General features: G+C 41.3%; 1 protein-coding gene and 1 long non-coding RNA gene across 16 annotated transcripts in view; one reads left to right on the top strand and one right to left on the bottom strand.

The window, feature by feature from the left end:
* Positions 1–26,169, bottom strand: part of dlgap1a (discs, large (Drosophila) homolog-associated protein 1a) — an 890,995-nt gene that overhangs the window by 165,526 nt on the left and 699,300 nt on the right. The window lies entirely within an intron of this gene.
* On the top strand, positions 1,396–23,053 carry LOC134353841 (uncharacterized). Its single transcript, XR_010019688.1, has 3 exons — positions 1,396–1,511; positions 13,395–13,513; positions 22,519–23,053. It is a non-coding gene; the product is annotated as an uncharacterized LOC134353841 (long non-coding RNA).

Genomic DNA, 26,169 nt, shown 5'->3' with positions numbered 1-26,169 from the left:
TTTGATTCCAAACAACCAGTTTATTATTCACTGCAAAATGTCTCACTGGTGCTTCCTGCTCTCTCCCCTTTTCCCAACCATGATTCCCTGCCTCCTGCCTCCTTCCTCCTTCCTTCTGTCAGTCCACAATAGAGACCCATACCAGAATTAGGTTTATTATCACTCACACATGTCACAATTGTTTTAGTGGCAGCAGTACAGTGCAATACATAAAATTACCACAGTGCTGTGCAAAAGTCTGAGGCACCCTAGCTATATATGTGGCTAAGACTTTTGCTCAGTACTGTAGAACAGGGATGATCATATTGAAAGATGAAGCAGACTTGATGGGCATTTTGTGTGTGTTGCTCTGGATTTCCATCATCTGCAGAATCCCTTTGGTTAACAAATCCGTAACCTTTTCTCCCACAGAATTCAAAAAAGGAAGCAAATTCTGTTGCACTAACTGTAGAATTGTTTTATGTCATGGAGCAAGTCATTGCCAGGGCCTTCCTCAGCAACTTTCCAATGATCAAATTGCATAGTGTAATTGTCCACGTAGAAGCAGGTTGGATACAATCTTCACAAACGTACAAGGAACACCCTAAATCACAGTGGATGACCTCTGAGTCTGGGACTGTGAAGTTAAATTTGGCTGCTCATTGAAATTCACTTCCATTTAAATTAAGATTTAATTATCACCTGTACATTGTAACATACTGTGAAATATGTCATTTGTGTTGACAACAAACACACCCAAGGATGTGATGGGGCAGTCCACAAGAGCTGCCACACATTCTGAACATGCTTACGATGTTCAGCAGGACAACAGAAGCATCAACAACAACAACAACAAAATAAAACAAGTCAACAGCAGTAAAACAAACCCCTTCCCAACCAACTGTGCGCACGCACGCACGCACGCACACACACACACACACACACACACACACACACACACACTTACTTCCATCCTCAGGACAATCCACCTGCAGGTTTCCAGTGATGCAGCCAGTCAGAATGCTGTCCTCCATTCATCTATAAAATAAAATGTTCTAAGTCTTTGCTGACTACCAAATCTCCTTAAAGTCTTAATGAATTAGAGCAGCTGGCATGCCTTCTTTGTGATTGGATCAATATGTTGAACCCAGGATAGACCCTCTGAGATGTAAACCCCAAGAAACTTGAACTTTCTCACCCTTTTGACCCCTCAATGTGTATTGGTGTGTGTTCTCTTGAGTTCCTGTTTCTGAAGTCCACAAGCAGTTCATTGGTCTTGCTAGTGTTGAGTACCAGGTTGTTGTTGTGACACCACTCACCAGCAGATCTATCTCACTCCTGTAAAGCTACTTGTCATCATGTGGGCTGTCAATTATATAAATAGACTTGAAGAGTCAGGGTTCTTACAGCAGAAAAGATTAAAGGGACTGTTAATGGATGTGTTGAAAATCATGAAGAACTTAGACTGAGTAAATGAGAACCAGTTCCCTGCTGCTGCAGAACTGTTAGGAACTGGAAGGCACAGATTTAAGGTAACATTCAAGGGAAAGCAAGCAAAATATATTTGAATTACTGTCAGGGAAAATATTGTGAGGATATGAAATTTTGCCATAATCAGTTGATCTATCAATGCCGGCACTGTATGATGGGCGAAACATCCAAATGTTATCAATTGTCTCTGTCATCAAAGCAGGATGGAAAGCGGAATTTGCCACCAAAACGGTTAGTAGTTGTAATGTACTTGCAGCTTTATGGTGCACATCTTCACTAATTGTCTCAAGTTTCCAGGATCCGTATTAGTAAACTTCTCAATCAAGCCTGTGGTTTATGTGGACATAATTAGGCCTCAGTTTCTATTGCAGGGCCTGATCTCCAGTCATCTTGAATCCCTTAGCAATGAAGCAACACTTCACTCTATCAAGATCTTTCAGCAGTTTGTGTGCAATGGCTGAATTGCAGGCAACTCCACTCCTCAGAACTGGAGTATAAGCAGTTCCTTTTCAAATCCAAGATGAAGAAAATAATTTGGGACGAGTTAAGCACTTAAGGATTTCCTTTTGCTGATGATTATCTGTTGACTTTGGAGAAAAGCAAACATGAGAATACTTAAAATTGGCAACTGGCCAACTAAAAACATGATGTTAATTCCTCTGAATATTAGGATAATGTGTAATCTAAAATGGATTCTTCCGACTTTTCAGACATACAGTACAAATTCCATCGTAGTTAACCTAATGTCTAAGCACTTCCATGAAAAATACCTGCCTGAGTTGTTGATATTCACAGAGTGCTACAGTAGAGCAACAGTAAGGAGCTGCTACCCCATAGCTTTAGCAGTCAAGGTTTAATCCTCACCTTGGTGCTGTCTATATAGAGGTTGCACATTTTCCCAGTGACCAGGTAGGTTTGGTGGTCACAGTATATTGCCGGATAATGTAGACAGGAGGCTGGGAAATTAGGGTAGGGAGAGTTGGTGGCTTGTAAGAAAGAACAGATTACAGGGAGATAATTAGAGAAATGGGACTGCTGTGATGCTTCAAAAGGTGGCATGGATTGAACTGGCTCAGTAATATCCAGAGTCATAAGAAATTTGACATACACAAAGCATTTTCTTTGTATTTTCATGTCCATAATATTTGCAATATCAAAACCACTTGGCTGTACTTTCTCTGTTCTGGTGGTTCTTTTCCACTTCACAATGCCTATTTCCATTTTTAGGTCAAACATTTTTGTGCAGGCTTTTGATAATTGCACAGCGTTGCATGCCTGCTTGCAATTTCTAAAGATAACTCTTTATCTCATTGTGGCTCAACTCAGGCTAAACTCCCAGATTATACAAACAATCCAGCCTTTGATAAGTGAGAGCTTCAAAACTGCAATTATATTTTCATCAACTGGCACTTCTGACACTACAAATTAATATCCTTCTCTCTGCAAGGTGCTGGAGGATAGCCAGCATATTAAACTAACAAAGTACTTTATTAATCAAAAAAATTACAAAAAGACATGCCTTTCTTTGCTGTATGCCTACTTCCAGAAGAGAAACAGTTTCAAGGAGTACCCATCTATAAATACATAAGTTGCATTCATTACAGAGAATATGTCCATCACAGAACGATTTTAGTTTTGAATCATATGTATGCTATTAATGTAAACAAAGTTACTATTTTATTTCTATTGTATCTACAAAATACAGCCAATAAGTGATGACAGATGATTTGAAATTGCACTGCATTTTTAGCTACAGAAGGAAGGAAACAGGAAAACATTTACATTTAATATGCATACTACTCATTGCGGAGTATCACACTGACTTTCAAATGCATTATTTTTTGTACATTTAATTTGAATTTTCTATTTATTTAGTACTCTAACATTTGACAGGTGTGACTATGTAACATGAATATGAATTAATGGTGTAACTTGAAAGCTTTAGCATGTCATGACTCATGCAAAAAAGAGACTCGAGTTCAATTATTAAACTTTACAATTAAGAATCATTGTGAGAACAATTATATCATCATGATAACAATTATATCATTATGATACATACACTCAGTGGCCACTTTATTAGGTACACCTGTTCATTAATGTAATTATCTAATCAGCCAATCATGTGGCAGCAACTCAATGCATAAAAGCATGCAGACATGGTCAAGATGTTCAGTTATTGTTCAAACTGAACATCAGAATGGGGAACAAATGTGATCTTTGACTGTGGAATGTTGGTGCTAGACGGGTTGGTTTGAGTATCTCAGAAACTGTTGAGCATCTATGAATGCACATGCCAAACCTTGACGGGGATGGGCTACAGCAGCAAAAGACGATGAAAATAGCCACAGAGTGTAGATCAAAACATAAGAATACCAATTCAAGGTATTCTGTGTTCAAAAGAAATAGAGAAAGCATTAACCAATGCCATTGGGTTTGTTCATTTTATTTTTTATTCCACAGTTCTCTTTCTGATATCTTCTGAGGAGGTTCTTGCTTTAGGAACAATACTTCTATTAAAATTGTACTTCCTGATGATATGAAAGAAAGTTATTCATCCCACTGAGTTCTGATAGATTTCAGAACACAACCATGACGTTCCTTCAGGTGGTAAACACTTAAAATCAAGAGTTTTATCATAATAGAACAGAAAGATGCCACACCTATTCTGTACTTAGAAGTGGTACAGTACAATTGATTGTGTCAAAATGTAATTGACCTGACAAGTTAACTTCTCACAGGTGCTGCTGTACCTTCTAATGTTTCCAGCATTTTCTGTCTTTATTTCAGATTTCCAGCATCTACATTTTATTGTTCCAACATCTACATTTTATTGTGTATTTTTCAAGAACAGCATATCAGAGAGGACTGATAAAGGTACACCAAAGCAGGATCCTGTATGTGACCAAAATACAATATCACATTACTGCAACAGAGGAGTTAGAGAGCTTCCCCCCAAAAAAAACAGTGGCAACAGTTGTCTCTTTGCCTGTATACATGCTTTTCCCATGTGAGTTTAAAATCACAGGAGATCTAGTCTCTTCAGTTTTAAGAAAGCTCCTACCTTAATCAACACATGCTCTTATAATTGAGAAGGGTTGAGTTGAAGTTAAGATCTCTAGTATTTGACTGATGTCATGGGAGACAGTGGAGACCCAATGACATTGATATGGAGATTTCATTTTATTGCCTGTAGAGATAATACTTGGTAAATGGAAGAAAATAATGATAGGTTTAAGCATAATGACTCACTATCACCATGCTTCTGGAGTTACTGAAGTTAAAGTTGGCAAGTGTTCTTCTTGGCACTGAGTTTGACCCTGTGGTGCAGAAGGGTGGGACGGAGAAGAGGAGAGCTGTCGCCATTGGAGACTCTATAGTCAGGGGAGCAGACAAGAGATTTTGTGGACGTGAGAAGGACACCTACATGGTTTGTTGCCTCCTGGGTGCCAGGGTCTGGGATGTCTCTGACTGGGTGCACAACATCCTGGTACGAGAGGAAAGCAACCAAAAGTCGTGATACATGTAGGGACCAATGACATAGGCAGGAAGAGGGATAAGGTCCTGAAGTGTGAGTTTCGGGAACTAGGCAGAAGGCTGAAGAACAGGACCTCAAGGATGGCATTCTCAGGATTGCTGCCAGTGCTATGTGACAGTGATGGTAAGAATTGGAGGAGATGGCAGTTGAATGCGTGGCTGAGGAGTTGGTGCAGGGAGCAGGGTTTTAGATCTTTGGATCATTGGGATCTCTTCTGGGGAAGGTGGGACCTGTACAGATTGGATGGGTTGCACCTGAACCCAAGGGGGAGCGATATCCTTGCAGGTAGGTTTGCTAGCATGGTTCGGGAGGGTTTAAACTAATTTGCAAGGGGGATGGGACCCAGAGCGATAGAGCAGTGAAAGAAGTGCATGGAGTAAAGCCAGATCTAACATATAGAGAGGCTTTGAGGAAAGAGAAGCAGAATAAACGGTGTAAAGACAGTAAGGTCGGAGGGCTGAAATGTGTGTACCTCAATGCAAGAAGCATCAGGAACAAAGGTAATGAACTGACAGCTTGGATACATACATGGAATTATGATGTAGTGGCCATTACAGAGACTTGGCTGGCACCAGGGCAGGAATGGATTCTCAATATTCCTGGATTTCAGTGCTTTAAAAGGGATAGAGAGGGCGGAAAAAGAGGAGGAGGGGTGGCATTACTGGTCAGGGATACTATTACAGCTAAAGAGAGGGTGGGTAATGTAGCAGGATCCTCTTTTGAGTCAGTATGGGTGGAAGTCAGGAACAGGAAGGGAGCAGTTACTCTATTGGGGGTATTCTATAGGCCCCCTGGTAGCAGCAGAGATACATAGGAGCAGATTGGGAGGCAGATTTTGGAAAGGTGCGAAAATAACAGGGTTGCTATCATGGGTGACTTTAACTTCCCCAATATTGATTGGCACCTGATTCATTCCAAGGGTGTAGATGGGGCAGAGTTTGTTAAGTGTGTCCAGGATGAATTCCCGTCACAGTATGTGGACAGGCCGACCAGGGGGAATGCCATTCTAGATCTAGTACTAGGTAATGAACTGGGTCAGGTCACAGATCTCTCAGTGGGTGAGCATCTGGGGGATAGTGACCACTGCTCCCTGGCCTTTAGCGTTATCATGGAAAAGGATAGAATCAAAGAGGACAGGAAAAATTTTAATTGGGGAAGGGCAAATTATGAGGCTATAAGGCTAGAACTTACGGGTGTGAATTGGGATGATGTTTTTGCAGGGAAATGTACTATGGACATGTGGTTGATGTTTAGAGATCTTTTGCAGGATGTTAGGGATAAATTTGTCCCGGTGAGGAAGATAACGAATGGTAGGGTGAAGGAACCATGGGTGACAAGTGAGGTGGAAAATCTAGTCAGGTGGAAGAAGGCAGCATACATAAGGTTTGGGAAACAAGGATCAGATGGATCTACTGAGGAATATAGGGAAGCAAGAAAGGAGCTTAAGAAGGGGCTGAGAAGAGCAAGAAGGGGGCATGAGAAGCCCTTGGCGAGTAGGGTAAAGGAAAACCCCAAGGCATTCTTCAATTTTGTGAAGAAAAAAAGGATGACAGGAGTGAAGGTAGGACCAATTAGAGATAAATGTGGGAAGATGTGCCTGGAGGCTGTGGAAGTGAGCGAGGTCCTCAATGAATATTTCTTTTCGGTATTCACCAATGAGAGGGAACTTGATGATGATGAGGACAATATGAGTGAGGTTGATGTTCTGGAGCATGTTGATATTAAGGGAGAGGAGGTGTTGGAGTTGTTAAAATACATTAGGACGGATAAGTCCCCGGGGCCTGATGGAGTATTCCCCAGGCTGCTCCACGAGGCAAGAGAAGAGATTGCTGAGCCTCTGGCTGGGATCTTTATGTCCTAGTTGTCCACGGGAATGGTACTGGAGGATTGGAGAATGTTGTCTCCTTGTTCAAAAAAGGTAGTAGGGATAGTCCGGGTAACTATAGACCGGTGAGCCTTATGTATGTGGTGGGAAAGATGTTGGAAAAGATTCTTCGAGATAGGATCTATGGGCATTTAGAGAATCATGGTCTGATCAGGGACAGTCAACATGGCTTTGTGAAGGGCAGATCGTGTCTACCAAGCCTGATAGAGTTCTTTGAGGAGGTGACCAGGCATATAGATGTGGGTAGTGTAGTGGATGTGATCTATATAGATTTTAGTAAGGCATTTGACAAGGTTCCACACGTTAGGCTTATTCAGAAAGTCAGAAGGCATGGCATCCAGGGAAGTTTAGCCAGGTGGATTCAGAATTGGCTTGCCTGCAGAAGGCAGAGGGTGATGGTGGAGGGAGTACATTCAGATTGGAGGATTGTGACTAGTGGTGTCCCACAAGGATCCGTTCTGGGACCTCTACTTTTCGTGATTTTTATTAACGACATGGATGTGGGGGTAGAAGGGTTGGTTGGCAAGTTTGCAGACGACACAAAGGTTGGTGCTGTTGTAGATAGTGTAGAGGATTGTCGAAGATTGCAGAGAGACATTGATAGGATGCAGTAGTGGGCTGAGAAGTGGCAGATAGAGTTCAACCCGGAGAAGTGTGAGGTTGTACACTTTGGAAGGACAAACTCCAAGGCAGAGTACAAAGTAAATGGCAGGATAGTTGATAGTGTGGAGGAGCAGAGGGATCTGGGGGTACATGTCCACAGATTCCTGAAAGTTGCCTCACAGGTGGATAGGGTAGTTAAGAAAGCTTATGGGGTGTTAGCTTTCATAAGTCGAGGGATAGAGTTTAAGAGTCGCGATGTAATGATGCAGCTCTATAAAACTCTGGTTAGGCCACACTTGGAGTATTGTGTCCAGTTATGGTTGCCTCACTATCGGAACGATGTGGAAGCATTGGAAAGGGTACAGAGGAGATTTACCAGGATGCTGCCTGGTTTAGAGAGTATGCATTATGATCAGAGATTAAGGGAGCTAGGGCCTTACTCTTTGGAGAGAAGAAGGATGAGAGGAGACATGATAGAGGTGTACAAGATAATAAGAGGAATAGATAGAGTGGATAGCCAGCATCTCTTCCCCAGGGCACCAATGCTCAATACAAGAGGACATGGCTTTAAGTTAATGGGTGGGAAGTTCAAGGGGGATAATAGAGAAAGGTTTTTTACTCAGAGAGTGGTTGGTGCGTGGAATGCACTGCCTGAGTCAGTGGTGGAGGCAGGTACACTAGTGAAGTTTAAGAGACTATTAGACAGGTATATGGAGGAATTCAAGGTGGGAGTTATATGGGAAGCAGGGTTTGAGGGTCGGCACAACATTGTGGGGCGAAGGGCCTGTACTGTGCTGTACTATTCTATGTTTGACAGAAGAACAGGTACTGGGGCACATGAGGTAGAAATGTCATAGTTAATTTACTAGACTTTTTCACACTGTATTTTGTCATTGCAGTGTAATTCGCCAGTAAGCATTACGTAGAGATGATTTATGCAGAGTTTTAGCAAAGTAAACTGCTAGATTCACTATTGTTAGCTCACGGAAATAGCTGACTCACAAGTGATATGAGTGGTGTACTGTCAATGGAATTTATGACCCAGATGTTATTGTACACGTTTGCTGAAGGAGGGTGAAAATTTAGACAGGAAACTGGAAATCCCTGTTTCACCATATGTTATAGAATCTTCAATCAAAAATCGGTGACTTTTGTACTTGATGCCAGGTACAGCGATTGATAGATTATCAGACAACAAGGGAACTGAGGATCATGCAGAATGTGAACTTGAAGTATATGACTAACAATATTCACAGTGAACAGCGAAACAGAATTGAGAGAAATTTGTTGCAAGGACAACTTCTCTACTTTATTTAAAGTTCTTTACAGGTTCTGTGCACCAAAATCAGCTCAACTGTCAGGCTTGGAATCCAGATGGGAAAGAGTGCCCTGCAGCAGGTTAAGGGGATGTGATGGCCTGATTGGATTCCCAATCTATGGTGAGGGAAGAATGGGTCTGCAAACCCATTTTGTGGGTAGGACTGGTTGTATTTAGTGGAAGAGTACTCTTTCTCCTAATAGCCACCCCAAGAGTGCTGTGTGAGAATTGTCTTCAAAGGTGGAAAGCTTCCTGATACTACCGGGAACTGTTAGACCTATAATACAAATAGAATTAAAGCCAACTAACTTTATTGAAATACTGAAATGGTCGGTGAATCCTCTAGGAGAGGTTGGCATCCTACTTGTCCCACTTCTGTTTCAATATGGGGAGTGTTGGAGTTGGTTTGAAAGTTTTGAATGTTTTCTTGATTAAACCTTAAGCCTTCTGCTTTAGTTCTTTTGCAATAGAATGAAGCCACACAAATGAGGATGCAGACTAAACAGTAAAAGAAATTTAAAAGAAAAATTGACTTTTACCAAGGGTAAAAACAAGCCTATTTTCAAGTTAATGGGAACATTAAAGGTGGGGCGAAGTTTAAATGGCGCTAATTGGCAACTCCTTTGCTTGCATTGTCCGAAGCAGCTTTATTTCTACCTTTGATATCGCTGTTTTTCCTTTTCAGGGTGTGGGGGGATCTTTTGAAGACCCTGACCTAGAGTTACAGTCTGATTTCGGTTGTTTGTGGGAATGGGACATGCTTTCAGTGCCTCACAACCACTGCTTTTTGATATCCCAAGGATGCGGACTGGAAGATGAGCTCTACTTCAGGGTTCTGGGATTTCGTGACTCTGGGGACGAGCTGATTCTAGGCCGGTGCCTCTGACTGAAACCTTGCAGGAGAACACAGAACATCTGGAGCATCAGGTTACCTGCCGGGTGTTGTGTGTCTGGAGAACTGCGCCTTTTTGGTGTCAACTCTCCAGGTGCAGAGCTCAGAAAAAGCGACGCAATGGACTTTTAACGTCATAAATCAGTGTGTTGTTTGTCTTCCCTCTTGCTGTGAAACAGGGACAGCTCTTTTTCGCTTATTAGGGAGAGGGAGAGCCTGTGGTATGTCAAATTATCGGGCGAATGAGTAGTTTACTGCAAGTCTGTGTCTTTATTGATGCTTTGCTGCATGCTTGAGTGCTCAGTGGAGGGTGCTGATGCTTTTTTGCTGGTGAAGGTGGGGGTGGGTCGTTGCTTTGCTGCTGATTGTACGTGGGAGGGGCATTGGGGGGCTTTCAGGTTCTAATATTTTAAGTGTTATTCATTCTTTGGGGAACTCCTCTATTTTCGTGGATGTTTGCAAAGGAAAAGAATTTCAGGATGTATATTGTATAAATTTCTCTGACATTAAATACAGCTATTGAAACATTGATCAGCAGCAGTGTCAAACTAGTCATCAATCCTTTACTTTTGCAAATGACCGTATTCAATTCCCTTAATCTATTCTGCTATTTGTTTAGTACGTGAATCTGGTGCATATATGCGTTCAGATAAACAAGTTGTCTCATCTTGTAACGATAACTTCAGTAATACTAGAGTGTGACTAGGAATCCAACAAATCTACGTTTTACTTATAATTGCTAAACTTTTTAAAGAAATTTTGCGAAATGTTTTCAGAAGCTTAGCAATTTAAATAAACCAAGAGATAAATATTAATATCTACCACCAAGCTGTAGGCTTGCTATCTCACAATGGGATTCCCTTGGCGGATATAATCTAAGCATTACTGCCTGTTTTGACCTTTAGTGGATTTTGTAAGTCACAACCTTTTCTACAGTTATGACATCCATTAAATCCAATTGATATAAAGAGAGATGCAGAATTTTTTTTTATAAATAAACTTGTTATTTATTAGATTAATCAGGCATAATAAATGTGACCTAATATCCCAGAGTCATAGACGAGATGTACCATAAACTAGGTTTTATAATTACTTGCTGTTATCAGTTGTATCAAAAGGATTATTCATACAGGGCCAATTTAAAACATTATCACAAGAGATAAACAGATAACTACAGCTTCATAATAATTACAGTACCTGGCAAAAATATGTGGAATTCTATTAACATGAATGATTAGGACAAAGAAGTGATTTTGATCATAATTTTGTTATTATCCTGAGATGGATAATAACAGAGATGGATGACACACTAAAAATACATTTTGAGGCTTTTAAACTGTGGTTTACTTCATCATATTTTATTTGAGTTAGCCATAAGTCTGCAAGCTAACCATACAGTATGTCTAAAGACTGGGACTGATATCACTGGCATTTACTGCAGTAGGCATATAGTGCCAGGTGTTTTGACTACATCCATCAATAACAGAAACAATTACATTGCTTATAGAGATGACTAATTTGGTTTCATTGAAATCTGAGGAATGTACATCCACTTCATTTTATCTAAGGTCCAGTCAGGGAAGCTTGTTCTTAAAATATAACATGTTATGTTTTTCAGAAAGATAAGAGATAAACTGGTTAGCAGGAAAACATTGTGTGGCACAGCATGAGGTACAAGCTTCTTGATTTCACCAACAAAAACATTATCAGTTTTCTACCTAAGTGCATTCAATGAAATTCCCAACACACGAGGGTGCTATACTGTGGGAAGATTCCCTTTTAGAACAGGCAGGCGATCTATCGCACCGTAATGACCCAGAGGGAAACTATATACAAGCTTAAAAGTAACACACACAAAATGCTGGTGGAACTCATCAGGTGAGGCAGCATCCATGGAAAGGAATAAGCAGTTGATGCTTTGTGCTGAGACCCTTCTTTGGGACTGGAAAGGAAGGGGGATCTTCCAGAATAAAAATGTGGGGGGAGGAGAAGAAGGACCAGTTAGAAGTTCATGGGTGGGAAAGGTAAAGTGCTGGAGAAGAAGGAATCTGATAAGAGTGGACCATGGGAGAAAGGAAAGAAGGTAGGGCACTAAGAGGAGGTGATAGGCAGATGAGGAGAAGAGGTCAGAGGCCAGAATGGGAAATAGAAGAAGAGGGAAGAGGGAGGGAGAAAACATTAAATGAAGGATAAATTGACATTCATAGTACCAGGTTGAAGGCTACCTAGACAGAATATGAGGTGTTGTTCCTCCACCTTCAGAGTGGCCTCATCATGGCAAAAAAGGAGATAATGGACTGACATATCAGAGTGAATACTGTGATAGGAATTAAAATGGTTGGCCAGTGGAAAATACTGCTTTTGGTGGATGGAGCAGAGGTGCTCAACAAAGCGGTCCCCCAATTTACGTTGGTTCTCACCATTGTAATGTATGGAATTACTTCTTTTAGAACAATGACCCACACCTCCACCTTAGCATTACGTATTGATATGTTGTCTATGCATGTGCTGCTGTCTACGCATGTGTATTGTTCTCTCTCTCTCTCTCACACACTGCATGTGAATACAACAGTTAAAGTCATTTCCAGTGTGCCTGGTTTTATTTAATGTATATGTAGTTCTGCACAGACATGATAAATAGGCAAGGAGTATGAACCTGAACATCAGAGAATATCATGAACTGTACCGACAGTTATGGGACAAACCAGTGAGAAGGCTGCCACAGGCACTAACAAACGTATGGGTAACAGTGAAAGACTGCTAAATTTAAAATGACAATGACGTGGCAATGGCTTCAGTCAGGACAATTGATGAATTTGATAGCGCTAATGAAGGCTGGGAGTGGTGTATCAAGAGAGCTGAACTGTATTGTAACGTGAACAACATGAAAGAACAAACAAAAACCCCTACACTTCTTAGCTTAATAGGCCAAGAACGTACAGTCTCTGATGCAACCTAGTAACCCCCGAAAAGCCTGCAAGCAAAACGTTAATTGAAATTGTTACAGTTTTACAAGATTACTTGATCCCTAAACCGTTGGTAGTAGCTGAGAGATTTATATTTTACAAAAGGAACCAGTGGAAAGCTGAAAGCCTTCCTGAATACATTGCTAAACTGCGCAAACTTTCCTAGTACTGTGACTTTAGAGATGGACTTTCTGATGCATAAGGGACAGGTTTGTATGTGGCATGCGTATTCAAAGCACTCAAAAGAGGCCACTGTCTGAAAGAGACATAATCTTAGAATGGACATTGACCATGCACTATCATTAGAGTCTGCAGCGAATGATGCAGCAAATCTACAGAAAAGAAGCTGAAAATGTGAAATGCACAAAATGTCCGTGAATAGTGTAAAAAGCCAAAAATGTTATTGATGTGGCAAATTCTCCCATGACAAAAAAGAAAAAGTTTGCAGTGTTACAGAGAAGGTCACTCAGAGAGAGCGTGCAAAGCAGACAAAAAGCACAACCGAGTGAAAAGTCTCTAACACAAAACTAAGCGAATGCATAACATTACTGAATGTAAAACAGAATCAGACCACATAGAGTCTGACAAAGGTGAACTGTTATGCCTAGAACTGCATAATATTACTGAAGCAGATTGCAATATAATATAGATCATAATGGATGTGTCTGGTGTAAAACTGAAAATAGAGCTGGATACAAGATCAGTTTCCTTTATAATTCCAGACGCTGACTACAACAGACTGTTTACTAAGATACCATTGGAGAAGACCCCAGTGATGCTGAAGACCTACACAGGTGAAAAGGTGACCCCCAAAGGCAAACTGAAAGTGAAGGTGATGTAGGTAGGCCAAAAACAGCAGTTAAAACTTTATGTGTTGGGAAGTGGAGGGACAGCACTTTTTGGATGTGAATGGTTGAGAAAAATCCAACTAGACTGGCAATCAAGCAAAGCTCTCAGTGTGGCATCAACAGACAATAGCAGACCAAATGTTAGCACTAACTAGAGATTGGAACAGCTGCTTTATGCTAATAGTCATAGTCTTAGTCATACTTTATTGATCCCGGTGGAAACTGGTTTTCGTTACAGTTGCACCATAAATAATAAATAGTAATAGAACCATAAATAGTTAAATAGTAATATGTAAATTATGCCAGTAAATTATGAAATAAGTCCAGGACCAGCCTATTGGCTCAGGGTGTCTGACCCTCCAAGGGAGGAGTTGTAAAGTTTGATGGCCACAGGCAGGAATGACTTCCTATGACGCTCTGTGCTGCATCTCGGTGGAATGAGTTTCTGGCTGAATGTATTCCTGTGCCCAACCAATACATTATGTAGTGGATGGGAAACATTGACCAAGATGGCATGCAACTTAGACAGCACCCTCTTCTCAGACACCACCGTCAGAGAGCCCAGTTCCATCCCCACAACATCACTGGCCTTATGGATGAGTTTGTTGATTCTGTTGGTGTCTGCTACCCTCAGCCTGCTGCCCCAGCACACAACAGCAAACATGATAGCACTGGCCACCACAGGCTCATAGAACATCCTCAGCATCGTCCGGCAGATGTTAAAGGACCTCAGTCTCCTCAGGAAATAGAGACGGCTCTGACCCTTCTTGTAGAGAGCCTCAGTGTTCTTTGACCAGTCCAATTTATTGTCAATTCATATCCCCAGGTATTTGTAATCCTTCACCATGTCCACACTGAACCCCTGGATGGAAACAGGGGTCACCGGTACCTTAGCTCTCCTCAGGTCTACCACCAGCTCCTTAGTCTTTATCACATTAAGCTGTAGATAATTCTGCTCACACCACGTGACAAGGTTTCCTACCGTAGCCCTGTACTTAGCCTCATCTCCCTTGCTGATGCATCCAACTATGGCAGAGTCATCCAAAAACTTCTGAAGATGACAAGACTCTGTGCAGTAGTTGAAGTCTGAGGTGTAAATGGTGAAGAGGAAGGGAGACAAGACAGTCCCCTGTGGAGTCCCAGTGCTGCTGATCACTCTGTTGGACACGCAGTGTTGCAAGCACACGTACTGTGGTCTGCCAGTCAGGTAATTAAGAATTCATGATACCAGGGAAGCATTCACCTGCATCGCATAATAAGAAGGTGTTTGAGAAGGGGATTGGTAAACTCAAAGGTATGAAGGCCAGAATAGAACTGGATGAAACAGCAACACCAAGATTCTGTAAAACACGTTCAGCACCTTATGCATTACATCCTCAAGTGGATGCTAAACTACAGAGCTTGGAGGCATCTCGAATTCTCTCCAAGGTTGAGTGAAGTGATTGGGCCATGCTCGTTGTCCCAGTGATCAAGAAAGGGAAGGCCGGAGCCATTCGCATATGTGGGGATTTCAAGGTGAGTATCAACTCAGTGCTACGTACCGTGCAGCATCTCCTGCCACGAATAGAAAACATTTTTGCATCTTTGGCAGGCGGGGAGAGGTTTTCAAAGATTGACTTGTCACAAGCCTATTTGCAATGGAGATTGAGGAGTCAAGCAGGAAGTTCCTCCCAATCAACACTCACAAGGGACTGTTCTAGTATAATCATCTCATCTTTGGTGTTACATCATCTCCAGCAATTTGACGAAGTGCTCCAAGATACCTCAGTACCACAATGTTATCTTGATGATATCATCGTGACTGGCAAAAATGATGAAGAGCACCTCCAGAACCTTGATAAAGTGCTTACCGGACTGAGTGAGTACGGCCTGTACGCAAAGAGGGAGAAATGTGAGTTTTTCAAGAATGAAATCTCATATTGTGGACATGTCATTGACAAGCATGGCTTACATAAGTCACAAGAGAAGATTGAACCACTGCTACAGGCACCAAAACCAGAAAATATGTCATAACTCTGGTCATATTTGGGCCTTGTAAATTACTACCACCAACTTCACCCAAACATTGCTACAGTGCTGCGCCCATTGAATGTACTGTGGCAGACAGGAGCAAAGTGGGAAGGGTCAGAAAGATGTGAAAGAGCATTCAAGGAAACAAAGGGACTAATAACATCAATGAACTGCTCACCCATTATGATCTATCCCTGCCCATCAGACTGGTGTGCAATGCATCCCCTTACGGCATTGGAACCATTTTTTCACACATTATGAAAGACGTATTTGAACACCTGATTGCGTTTGCTTCAAGATCACTGATGATTGCAGAATGCAACTATGCATAGATTGACCAAGAGGCCCTTAGTCTAGTATGCTCCCCCACTACCTCTATGGACAACAGTTTACACTAGTGACAGATCAACAGCCCCTTGTGTCAATTTTCAATCCCAGGAAGGGAATCCCAGTGATGACTGCTACCCGGTTACAACATTGGGAACTATTCCCAGGAGCCCACTCTTATGACATGGAGTTAGAGATGACAGTGGGATGACATAGGGTACCAAACAACACAGCAATTCTGATGACGTGTCATGTCTTCCATTATTGGCAACTAAAGAAGAAAAGTCTGTTACGTACCAGCAGCAATAGATCACAAATTGAGTCAGGTTTTAATGTTAAAACCACTATATTTACTAGTATCTACTCAAAAATATAGAAATTTAACGAAATAAACAGAAGTTAACAGTGTTATGTGTGTGTGTGTGGCTCCCAAACTGTCAAGCTTAGGAACAGTTCTTAAAGTCTTAAGATGGCAAACTAGAAAGGTCCAGTAATTCACAGAATAAGTGAGGGGAGGAACAAGTAAATCCACGTTAAAATGTAGAGAGGAGGCGATCACGGGTTCCACGCTGGGAAAACGAAGTAACAGTCGCTGAAGATCTTAACCGTTGAGTCGTCCCGAAATCCACGTAGAAATATCACAAGGTGACAGTCACGGAGTATTCCCCAGCACAAGTGGTTACCACATAACATACCCGAAACCATATAAGGGTTAACAAAGGTGATTGTCACAGGGTACTCCAACAAGATCCATGTATGGATCATACGAAGTGACAGTTACACATCTAGTGTGCACTGGGTGCTGTTGATTAACCCAATTCTCTGGGCATGGGAAGGGATCAGACTTTACCCATTGTTGCAGCAAGCTCCTGCTGGCAGCTTGTGGTCCAAAACTTCTACTCTCTCTCTCTCCTTCCTTCTCCTCTGAAAGTCCCAGTGGTCTGTCGTAGCTTGTTATACTGACATCATAGTCCCGCCTCATCCAGGCATTTTAAAGTGACACCCAGAGTAAACGAAACCGTGGTCATGTAACAAGTCTTCATACTGTGATCCAGCAGTTGTGTTTCACACCACATTGGTGGACCAGTTGCTGGTAACAAATTCCAAAACACAAAGGGAAACAAAGAATGATCCAACATTGTCAAAAGTCTATGAAATTACCATGCATGGATGGCCAGCTCATGGTAACTCTATGCTTCCAGAGTTCTCAGTAAGACAAGAACGATGATGTGTGGATCTCTTTTTGTGGTTCTCTCTTAACTGCGCACCAGAGTGTTAGAAAATCTTCATGAAGGATACCTGGGTACAGTCAAGATGAAGAGTCTCACTCAGAGCTATGTGTGGAGGCTGGGAACAGATAAACAGACTGAAGTGGCTGGAGTTATACCAGGGAAGTCAACCTCCTCAGCAAAGACTGTCTTCGCTCTGAGGACTATCTTCACCGTAAACAGCTTCCCAGAACAAATTGTGATTGACAGCTGACCACAATACATGTCAGAAGAATTCCGACTGTTCACGAAGAAAAATGGCATCAAACATTTCAAGTCAGCTTCTCACCACCCAGCAACAAATGAGTTAGCTGAAAGGTTTATCCAAACATTCAAGAACTCCATTAAAGTGATGGACAAGGAGGACATTTCTGTACAGCACAAGGTGGACAGCTTCCTTCTTGTGTGTCGGAACTCTGTTCACGCGACGGCAAAACAAACATCAGCAATGCTGTTCATGAGCAGGAATCTGAGATCTCACATAGACATCCTGAAACCAGATCTACAGAGGGAAGTGCAGAATAGAAAGCTCAGCCAGTTGCCTAGTGAAGCAGCAAGCAGCTTTGAGGTTGTACAGGAAGTCCTAGCACATGATTACCGAGAAGACAAGTGGACAGTCAGTAGGATAGCTACAAGAACTGGACCACTGATAGACACAGCAGAAGTTGGAGATGTCATATGAATCAGATACTGGATGCTTAACTGAAGAACACACTTGAGTCGATTGCATCCAACAAGACGGACGCATTACAGTCACTGGACTTAGCTCTCAGTGATGATCATGTCTTTGATAGCAATGTAACACGGGAAACTGAGAATGTTGTCTTAGACAAGGCACCTACCAACCTGATGCCGCTCCACAGGTCCAGAAGCATTATCCTGAAAGAAACAAAGCACCACCCAAAAGACTGAACCTTTAGAACTTTGAAATTAGTTATGGACTGTTATTGTGAAAGCATGCTTATTTGTAATATTGGTTTATGAAAGGGAAATTAAATGTTTTGTGCATATACAGCTTTATGTTGCATTAATCTAAAGGAGGAGGAGTGTAATGCATGGATCTATTTCCTTTAGGGCAATGACTCCCCCCCCCCCCACTTCTTTGCACTACGTACTGATCTGTTGTCTGCATGTGGTTTGTTGTCTGCACATGTGCATTGTTCTCTCTCTCTCACTGCAATGTGAATACACAATTTAAAGCCATCACATGAGTGCATGCTTTTATTTAATATATATGTAGTTGTGCACAGATACAACAGAGATTATATTGGGAGTACCGGATACATGACCCCAACAGATTCACAGGTGAAGTTTTGCCTCACCTGGAAGGACTGTATGGGGCCTTGAATGGAGATAAGGGAGGAGGTGAATGGGCAGGTGCAGCATTACTGTTACTTGCAGTGATATGTGAAAGGAGGGAGATTACAGGGGAGGGATGAATGGACAAGGGAATCATGGAGGGAGTGATCCCTGCGGAAAGCAGTGGGGGGAGGAGATAAAGATATACTTGGTGGTAGGATCCTGTTGAAAATGGCAGATGTTGTGGAGAATAATGTGTTGGATGCAGAGGTTCATGGTGTGGTAGGTGAGGAGAAGAGGAACTCTATTCCTGTTAAGGCGGCGGGAATATGGGCTGAGTGTGCATGTCTGGGAGTGTATCATCAATGGTGTAGAAAGGGAAACCCCATTCTTTGAAGAATGAGAACATCCTGGGAACAGATATGACAGAGGCGAAGGAACTGAGAAAATGTAATGGCATTTTTACAGGATACAGGATAGGAAGAGGTATAGTCAAGATAACCTTGGGAGTCGGTAGGCTTATAAAAAACATCAGTAGACAGTTTGTCTCTAGTGATGGAGTAAGAGAGATCGAGAAAGGAGGGAGAGGTGTCAGAAATGGACCAATTGAATTTATGGCAGTGTAGGATGCTGGAGGCAAAGTTGATGAAATTACTGAGCTCAGCATGAGTGCATGAAGCAGCATCAATGCAGTTGTCAATGTAGAGTTGGGGAGCGGTACCAGGGAAGGCTTGGAACATGGACTGTTCTACACATTCAATGAAAAGTAGCTGGAGTCCATGTGAAATTCAAATGGCAAGAGACACACTTTCACTTTTAAGCAAGCTACTACCATAATCAACAAGTGCTCTTACAATAAAGAAGGGTTGAAGTCAAGGTCTCTCACCCTTGACTGATGTCATGGGAGACGGTGGAAACCTGGTGACATTGATATGGAGATCTCTTTTTATTTCCTGTAGAGATAATGCCTGGTAAATGAAAGCACATAATAATCAGTTTGAACATAATGACTCACTATCACCATGATGCTACAGTTACTGAATGTTATAGTTGGCAATAACATGATTTTTTCTATCTGGCGGACAGCTGGTATATGTTGCAAAATATTTCAAATATGAACAAAATGGAATATGAAGTGGAAAGAAAAAATGCAAATGGAAGAAGAAAAGTTTATGATGATTAATCTGATTTTTAAAATATTGTTGCTTTATCAATAATGTTTTCTTTTCATTTATTTATGAGATTTGGGTGTCAGTGACAAGATTAGCATTTATATTCCCTCTCTAATTGCCCGTGAGAAATGTTACCTTCTTGAGTTACTGTGTCTTAAAGTTAAAGATTAGCTTTATTTGTCACATGTACATCGAAACATACAGTGAAATGCGTCACTTGTGTCAAATCAAATCAGTGAAGATTGTGCAGATGAGTCTACAAGTGTCATCATACTTCCAGTGCTAACATAGCATGCCCACAACCTACTAACCCTGACCATACATCTTTAGAATATGGGAGGAAATCAGTGCACTCACAGGAACCCCAAACAGTCACAGGAAGAATGTACAAATTGCTGGTAGAATCTCAGATCGAGATGAGAGGACATACAGGAGCAAGATATACCAGCTAGTTGACTGATGTCACAGCAACAACCTTGCACTCAATGTCAGCAAGACGAAAGCTGATTGTGGACTACAGGAAGAGTAAGATGAGGGAACAAGAACCAATCCTCATAGAGGGATCAGAAGTTGAGAGAGTGAGCAATTTTAAGTTCCTGGATGTCAAGATCTCTAAGGATCTAACCTAGTCCCAACATATCGATGCAGTTATAAGGAAGACAAGACAGCAACTATACTTCATCAGGAGTTTGAAGAGATTTGGTTTGTCAATTAAACCCTCAAAAACTTCTATAGATGTATTGTGAAGAGCACTCTAACAGGCTGCATCACAGTCTGATACTGGGGGTGGGGTGGGGGGCTGCTGCACAGGATCAAAAGAAGCTGTCGAAAGTCATAAAATTTGATGCTGTTCTTTACTCAGCTTTCTGCCTAGCTCTCTAATTTCTCTCTTCAGGACCTCTTTGCTTTTCCTTCTTATGTCATTGGTACCAGTATGTACCAAGACATCTGGCTGCTCTCCCTCCCCCTCCAAAATGCTGTGGACCCGGTCCGAGATGTCTCTGACCCTGGCACCTGGGAGACAACATACCATCCGGGTGTCCCGTTCATTTCCACAGAATCTCCTGTCTCATCCTCTGACTATTGAGTCCCCTATCACTACTGCTCACCTTTTCTCCCTCGTTTTCTTCTGCTCCACGGACCCATGCTCAGCGCCAGTAACCTGGTCTCCATGGCATTCCCCGGGAGGACATTCCCCACAATAGTATCCAAAACGGTAACTGCTTATTCACATTTCCATTTCTCCTGACAGTCACCCAGCTACTCGCCTCCTGCAGTTTAAAGATGACTACTTCCTGTAGCTCTGATCAATGATCTCTTCACACTTCTGCACAAGCCAAAGGTCATCCAGCTTCTGTTCCAGATTCCTAACATGGTCTTCAGGGAGCTGCAGCCGGATGCACTTCATGCATATGTAGTCTGCTGGGAGACTCTGGGCCTTCCAGGATTCCAACATCCGGCATGAAGAACACACAATGGCCATTTACTACACTAGGTACAGTGAGAGGAAAAAAAGGGGAACTTTAACAGAAACTTACCCAGAGCAAACACCTCTGTCGTGTTTTATTCCTTCAATTCTTTTGTCTCTTTCGATTCTATTATGTTTCTTGTATTTAGCATGAATGCCCACAAGAAAATGAATCCCAGGGTTGTAAATGGTGACATCGATGTACTTTGATAACACATTTACTTTGAACTTTGAAGTTTACCTGTCTTGTATTTACTCATCACTTGCAGCATACCCTATCTAGCAGCTGACCTTTAGTATTTGGCCTGCTCAGTTTACGGAGGTTTTACCAAACCACTCCTCACCTAGAGTACAGTCTGAATCCTTGATCCTTTCAGTCTTTATTCTAGGTGTTGTCCAACATGTATGAGCATTGATTCATCAACTTGGTGATGATGGGTACAGTAAATCATGTTTAGATATATTGAAAGGCTGATATTGAATCATAAAGATCAGGTAATTTACCATTTTGTTAATCACATGTGTGATTCGATTTGGAATATGGTACACTGCCTGGCCATTTTGTTGAAATATTCTGAAGCTGTCATTAGAATAGCCTTAGTAAGTAACTCCAGTGCATTTTGTAGCTGGTACATCTTGCAGGCACAATGCAACAATGGTGGTGGAGTGAGTAAATGCCTGTGGTGGTGGATAGTGGACGGTGTGCATTCTAAAGGCTGCTTTTCCAAGATGCTTTTGAACTTACTATGTGTTAGAGCTGCACTTATCCAGGCAGGCATTCAATATTCTAATCAAACTCTTGACATATCTTGCAGGTAGGAGAAGGCTTTAGAGAGGGAGGAGGTGAGTCACTCACCCCATGATGCCCATTGTCTGACCTACTGTAGTATTTAGATTGCAGTCAAGAATTTTTTCCAAGATATTAATTCTGGGGTACTTAGCTTCAAACCCAAGAACATCTACAGCCTAAAAGGAAAAAGGCAACTGGAATATGGGAAAACTATTACTTGACCCGGAGATACATTAACATTCCTATCTTCATTGGGTCTCAGTCTTGGAACTCCTTTCCTAATAGCAACCAGGGTGAAGGTCTGCATGGTCCAAGGAGGTAGCTTATCACAGCTTTCCCAAGGACAGGCAATACATGTCAGCCTTGACAGTGATAACAACATCAACTTTCCTTTTTTAGGTTTGCAATCCATCTCTCTGAAATCATTGCTTCTGCATCAAAGACACTGCAGAAATGTACATTTCCTTGCAGTGATAAAAGGAACACTGAATCACCAAGGGAAATAAAATCTATAACATCTGGATAAACAATTGTTTCCATTTAGACTTTTATAAAACCTAAAGTAATCAAAACATTTTTCAAAGTAATACCAAATCTTAAGTACTGGTTGATACTCTTTTGAATACCAATGAAGTAAAACTTTCTGATTCTCTCCATTCCACAGACATGCAGTAGATAGCATTCCGACTGTTGCACCACCATCAGGTACAGAGCTGCAGGATTGAAAGAGGCTACAGAGGGTTGTAGACTTAACTAGTCCATTGTCGGCACAACCCTTCCCACCACTAAAGAGATCTTCAAAAACTGAGGCCTCAAGAAGATGGCATCCATCATTATGAACTCTCACCGTCCAGGACATGCTCTCTTTGCATTAATACCATTGGGAAGGAGGTACAGGAGTTTGAAGACACACACTCAGTATTTTTGGAACATCTTCTTCCTCTGCATTATCAGATTTCTGAATGGTTCATGAATACTACATCGCTATTCCTCTTTTGTAGTATTTATTTATTCATTGTAACTTACAGTAATTATGTTTTGCACTGTACAGCTGTCACAAAGCAAAAACATTTATAACAAGCAGTATGTTGGTGATAATAAATTTGATTCTGATTCTGATTATTCTAAGCAATTAATCTTCAACTAGTTAACAAAATCATCCAAGGTTACTATTTCAAACAATGCAATGAATGCAGCTAGCCCAATGTTCAAATTTTGTGAATAGCTGATTGATTAAAATTATTTACCAAGAGTTCTGATGATGCTGAGGATTTCTTGGCTACATTATTCATTTATCAGGAACCAGCTGTATGTCGATGATTCTAGGCGTTGTTGATGATTCACTGAGACAGAAGAGAAATAGAATGTAGACAAACCTGATTTAGAGGAGCTATTATCAGGAGTTAATGCTGACAGGTCTCTTGCAGTTCACAAGATCATAACAGTACAACAGAGAGCGCTCTTTTGATGCAGTGGCTACAGCTTCTGTTGATACATTTATGGAGATTATCTACAGTGTTTTGAAGCTGAATTGAAGCATGCCTAACAGGATTCAAGGACGACACCAACATTTCTTGATTTTGCCTCTCTCACTAATCTAAAATGCATCAATCCCTCTTGATTAACAAAATACACAAACTGAAAGGAAATTTCAGCTTCAACTCCATTCAGTCTGATGGACAGGTGCTGCACATTCAACACATCTCAATTTGTGTCAGATCATTTTATAGTTTATACACTGGAATACATTCTTTAAAACAAACACATCAAGTTGAATTTCTTTTTCCTAGTGCGCACTGAATGCAGAGTTGAAAAAGTGGTTCCGGGTTTTATTCCATGAGATTATTCAGCACAACTGAAGCATGAAATTGATTCTCCAGAGGTTACAAAGATGTCAGGAAAAGTTACCAATTCTTCTATCTATTGCATTGTCTCACTTAAATACACTTCTACAGAGCTACCACAACAAAAACAAAGGCCTATCTTTACATTGCTCTTTGCTCAAAATAAAATTTCCCAAGATATTTCACAAGTGTGCCATCAAATAATGAGACACATATAGTAAATAGATATTAGGCCAGATGCCCAAAAGCTTGCTGAGAGTAATTTAATGGAAAATATTAGAAACAAAATGTCAGTCAGGAGACAATGAAGTTTAGTGAATTAATTTTAAACATAAGAGATTTTGCAGATGCTGGAAATCCAGAACAACACATGCAAAATGCTAGAAGAACTCAGCAGGACATGCAGTATCTGTGGAAGGGATTAAACAGTTGATGTTTTGGGCCAAGACCCTTCATCAGGACAAAAGCGTCTGATGAAGGGTCTTGGCCCAAAACATCAACTGTTTATTCTCCTCCACAGATACTACCTGACCAGCTGAGTTCCTCCAGCATTATCTTAGTGAATGAATTCTGCAGTTTAGGATACTAAACACACACCATCTGTTATAGAATAATGAAATTTGGGGATAATAAGGCCAGAACTATAAAATGTAGCTTTTTCGGAGGAGATTAGAGAGAGAGTGAAGAGGCAGTTACAGAGACATTATGATAGAGTGAATAACAGGTGATTGTGGATTGGATTTAGTGGGAGTTGGGACATTGTCAACACTCTGTTGGATCATTTGAAATTTGCAGATGTTAGAATGAGCTAAAATGGTTCAGAGTGCAGAGGAATAATCCCATCTAATGGGGGTAAGGTGTAAATAAATATTTTGGTAGCAGATAAATTGAGGCTAGGAAAGAGTTGGGGGACATGAGCAAAATAGAAATGTGTTCTTCGTGAAATCAGGGATATTTGTTTTGAAGATTATCTTGGATTCAAACATAACACAGTCATCCATTCTGGTTCAGTTTCTAGGGAGATGATGGAGCCAATGACGAAGAAGCAGAATCTATATCAGGAACTAAAAATAGTAGCTTAGAAATAGTTCCAAATTTTGTCCTTTTTAATGCACAAATCACATAAACAATGATTTAATTGAGATCACTCCAGCAATCATTTCTAGATGAAGACACATTCATTGCAAAATTGAACGAAGCAGTTCTGTGCACTGTTAATGTCAATGATTTACATTTGTTCAGCATGAGGATGTGCAGTTATGACATCATTATTCACATAATGTTTATTTCTGCTTGTATGGACATGAACTGGAGCTGATTGATGCAGCCTACAGCTGTTGAGGTAGGCTCAGCACAACTATGCATTAATGTTATTCCTATTACTAAAAAGAGGCACTCCACTGATTACAGGAGTCCTGACTAGCCACCTGCTTGGATATTTCTCAGAATTTCAGAGTGCTACAACTAATAGGCAGTGCCTTCTCCAGAAGTTAATTGATGACTAACTTATTCCATAGGTAATTCTGTGCCTTTCTAAGTGAAGCATGCCTACAATTCCAAAAGTTGCCACACACGGACCACATAACTCAGTACAATACAGTGTAATAGATATGATCTGTCCAAAGTGAGAATGCATACGGTGTGTTTTGAATTCCAAAAACAACAAAAAAAATACAAAAATCACAGCCATTTTGATGGGTTTCAAAATCCTGGCGCTATGGCTACTTTGCAATATCCAAGTACGGCAACTGTTGCTTTCACTTTGTGTTCACTTCGTAGGTCAAAGGCTTCTTCTTTTTTTGTCGAGCTTGGCTTTCTAAGTACCGTACAGCAGGTAATGCTTCAAGAAATCAAAGGGTTGTTTTTGAATAAGATGAACTTGCAGCTTTGCAAATAGATGCATTACCTATAGACATACACTGGTCTATAGACTTACGCTATCTTACGCTGGTACCCATCCTGCACTTTTCCTATGCTGCATCGATGACTGCATTGGTGCTGCTTCTTGCACCCATGCATAACTCATCAACTTCACCTACTTTGCCTCCAACTTCCACCCTGCCCTCAAATTTACCTGGTCCATTTCCAGTACCGCCTCCCCATTCTCAATCTCTCCGTCTCTTTCTTGGGAGACAGCTTATCTACTGGTGTCTATTATAAAAGCATGGAATCTCACAGCTACCTAGACTATACCTCATCCCACCCTGTTACTTGTAAAAATGCCATCCCCTTCTCTCAATTCCTCCATCTCCGTCACATTTGCTCTCAGGATGAGGCTTTTCATTTCAGAACGAATGAGGTGTCCTCCTTCTTCAAAGAATGAAGCTTCCCTTCCTCTCCCATCAACTCTGCCCTCAACTGCATCTTTTCCATTCCACACACATCTGCCTCACCCCATCCTCCTGCCACGCTACCACGGACAGGGTTTCTCTTGTCCTCACCTACCATCCCACCAGCCTCTGCATCCAGCA

The sequence above is a fragment of the Mobula hypostoma genome, chromosome 1, assembly GCF_963921235.1.
Source record: "Mobula hypostoma chromosome 1, sMobHyp1.1, whole genome shotgun sequence".
In the NCBI taxonomy this organism is placed as follows: Eukaryota; Metazoa; Chordata; class Chondrichthyes; order Myliobatiformes; family Myliobatidae; genus Mobula; species Mobula hypostoma.
Note: the sequence above shows the minus strand (reverse complement) of the source record. Positions and strands in the feature narration are given on the sequence as shown.